This window comes from Phocoena phocoena, chromosome 3 (assembly GCF_963924675.1).
Source record: "Phocoena phocoena chromosome 3, mPhoPho1.1, whole genome shotgun sequence".
Taxonomy (NCBI): domain Eukaryota; kingdom Metazoa; phylum Chordata; class Mammalia; order Artiodactyla; family Phocoenidae; genus Phocoena; species Phocoena phocoena.
The window spans coordinates 153,616,560-153,620,017 of record NC_089221.1 but is presented as its reverse complement, the minus strand read 5'-3'; the positions used below and the strand labels follow the sequence as shown (position 1 = coordinate 153,620,017).

Below are 3,458 nucleotides of genomic sequence, written 5' to 3'. Positions count from 1 at the left end.
AAATATTATTCAGTAATAAAAAGAAATGAAATGAAAATGGGGACATTGCTATTGATAATCAACAAAAGAATTATGAGAATGCTATGAATAGTTGTACCAACAACTAGATAACCTAGATGAAATCTTAGAAACCAAAGATCTACCAAGACAGAATTACAAAGAAATAGAAAATCTGAATAGACTCATAACTAATAAAGAGATTGAATCAGTAATCAAAAATCTCCTGACAAATAAAGATGATAGGCCAGATGGCTTCACTGAAAACTTCTACTGAAAAATTCTATCAAACATTTAAAGAAGAACTAACACCAAAAAGTGAAGAGGGATTACTTCCTAATGCATAGAATGACAATATAAAGCCAAGACTGCCTTTATACCAAAGCCAGGCACAGATACTACAAGAAAAGAAAACTACAGACCAATATCCCTTATGAACATTAATGCAAAAGTTCTCAACATATACAGGCAGAACAGGAGATGAAGCAAGTTTGGTTCCAGACCACCACAATAAACCAAATGTCACAATAAATGGAGTCACACAAATTTTTTGGTTTCTTGGTACATGTAAAAGTTATGTTTATACTATCCTGTAGTCTATTAAGTATGCAATAGCATTATGTCTAAAAAAACATTGTACACAACTTAATTTTAAAATATGTCATTGCTAAACAATGCTAATCATCACCCAAGCCTTCAGCTGGTTGTAGTAGTAACATCAAAGATCACTCATCATCAGGAATTCCCTGGCGGTCCAGTGGTTAGGACTCAGGACTTTTACTTCTGGGGCCCAGGTTCAATCCCTGGTTGGGGAACTAAGATCCCACAAGCTGCGCAGAGCAGCCAGAAAAAAAAACCCAAAACCACTCCTATAGATCACCATAACAAATATAATAATAATGAAATTTTTGAAATATTGTGAGAATTACCAAAATGTGACACAGAGACATGAAGTGAGCAAATGCTGTTGGAAAAATGGGGCCAACAGACTTGCTTGATGTAGGGTTGCCACAAACCTTCTATTTGTAAAAAGCACAATATCTGCAAAGCACAATAAAATGAAGCACAGTAAAATGAGGTATGCCTATACTAGCAAACTGAATTCAGCTGCATATTAAAAGATTATACACAATGGCCAAGTGGGATTTATTCCTGGAATAAAGGATAGCTCAACATATGAAAATCAATCAATGTAGAACACATATTAACAAAATGAAGGGGAAAAACACATGATCATCTCAATTGTTGCAGAAAAAGCATTTGACAAAATTCAACACCCTCTCATGATAAAAACACTATAGAAACTAGGAATAGAAAGAAACTCTCTCAACATAATAAAAGTCATATATGAAAAACCCACAGCTAACATCCTATTCAGTGGTGAGAGACTTTTCCTCTAAGATGAGGAATAAGACAAGGATACCTGGTTTTGCCACTTCTATTCAACATATAATTGGAAGTTCTAACCAGAGCAGTCAATCAAGAAAAAGAAATAAAAGGCATCCCAATTGGGAAAGAGAAAGTAAAATTATCTCCATTCACAGATGACATTATACTATATGTAGAAAACTCCACACACACACCAAAGCGGGGAGTGGGGGGGACCTCTTAGAACTAATAAATGAAATCAGCAAAATTGCAAGGTATAAAATCAACACTAAAAAATTAGTTGCATTTCTATACACTAACAATGACCAACCGCAAAAGGAAATTAATAAACAATTCCATTTACAATAACATCAAAAAGAATAAAATACCTAGGAATTAGCTTATTCAAGGGGGTAAAAGATTTCCACACTGAAAACTACAAAACATTGCTGAAATAAATGAAAGAAAACAGATAAATGTAGAGACAACCCGTGTTCATAGATTAGAAAACAGTATTGTTAAGATTTCCACAATACTCAGTGATCTACATTTTTAACCCAATCTCCATCAAAATCCCAATGGCATTTTATGCACGGTAGAAAAATCCATCCTAAAGTTCATATGGAAGTTCAAGGGAACTTCCAAAAAGACAAAACAATCTTGAAAAAGAAGAACAAGTTGGAGGACTCATTCTTTCTGGTTTCAAAACTTACTACAGGCCGGCTCGGCGCCCGCCGCGCGGCGGCCATGGGGGCGCGGCTGGGCCGGCGGCACGGGCCCGAAGCGGGCTCGGAGGCTGGGGCGGAGGCTGGGTGCGGGCCGGCGCCCTATGAGCGCCGGGTGGGCTGGCTCCGCGAGATCCAGTCGGCGCTCCGCGAGCGGCGGCCGGAGCGCCCCCGGCAGCTGCTGCGCCTCCTGCGCCAGGACCTGGGCCTCGAAGGGACCCTCCTCACAGACATCCTCTACAGGAATGTGGCCTTCCTCAATCTGGTGGACCCCATCTCCCACGACCTGCTTGTGAACCTGGCCCGGGAGCTGCAGTGCCCCAAGTCGCGCTGCCCCCTCAGGACTGTGAGCTCTGGAAGTCCTCAGACAAGACCTGCCGGCAGCTCATCTACCACCTCACCCCTCACTCCAAGCGGCAGCAGGGGTCCAGCCTGCCCCGAAGGAAGACCCAGAGCTGCCTCAAGAGCAACCTCCAGAAGACTCTGCCGGCGGGGTAGACCGTGAACCTATCGGGGATACCACTGTCAGTGCGGGACGTGCAGCATATCATGCGCTACCTGGGCAGCCAAGGCGCCAGGCTGGCAGTGCTGGACCTGAGCTTCACGGGGCTGAGTGATGAGCTGCTGCACCGGCTGCTGCCCAGCCTCTGGACGCTGCCCCGCCTCACCCAGCTTCTGCTCAACAGCAACCGGCTGCCGCCCGTGAGCTCACTGAGGTGATCAAGGACACCACCACCAAGTTCCCGGTGCTGGCCCGGGTGGGCCTGGGCAACAACGTGGATGTGGCCTCCCTGCCCCAGCCCCTGCTGGTTGGCCTTAGCCGTAGGCTAAGCCAGTGCACCTCGCTGCCCACCATCTACGAGAGCCTGGACCCAGAGCCTGAGGGTGGCATGGCCGGGGCCACGGCCCTTGCCTCCACTTGGGGCTCTGCAGCTGCCGGGCCAGGGCCCGAGCCCCAGGCCTGCTGCACCAGGTGACCCGCCACCCGCCCTGGCTCCTGCTTCCTGACTGGCAATGCACCCGAGCACGTGGGAGGGGGTGATGGAGGCGGAGTTACCCCACAGGACCCAGATCCCGTGCGCAGAGGAGGATGGGCTCATTGGAGACTGGATGGTCGGTCCAGGCTGGAGTCTCAGTCTTCCCTCAGCAGGAGGGGCCCGGCACCTACTGTGCAGACCCCACAATAAAGGCTGATGCCACCTCCAAAAAACAAAACAAAACAAAACAAAAAACACCTTACTACAAAGCTAAACAATGTGGTACTGGCATAAACACAGACATATAGACCAATGGAATAGAATAGAGAGCTCAGAAATAAACTCTTGCACATACGGTTAAATGAATTTCAGCTAGGGTGTCAAGACTATT

The 3,458-nt window shown here is 46.0% G+C and overlaps 1 non-coding gene and 1 pseudogene across 1 annotated transcript; both read left to right on the top strand.

The window, feature by feature from the left end:
* The first annotated feature begins 740 nt into the window (after window positions 1-740).
* TRNAK-UUU (transfer RNA lysine (anticodon UUU)) lies at window positions 741-812 on the top strand. Its single transcript has one exon. It is a non-coding gene; the product is annotated as a tRNA-Lys (tRNA).
* Window positions 813-2,112: 1,300 nt separating this feature from the next.
* LOC136121631 (leucine-rich repeat-containing protein 75B pseudogene) lies at window positions 2,113-3,067 on the top strand (annotated as a pseudogene).
* The last annotated feature ends 391 nt before the right edge of the window (window positions 3,068-3,458 follow it).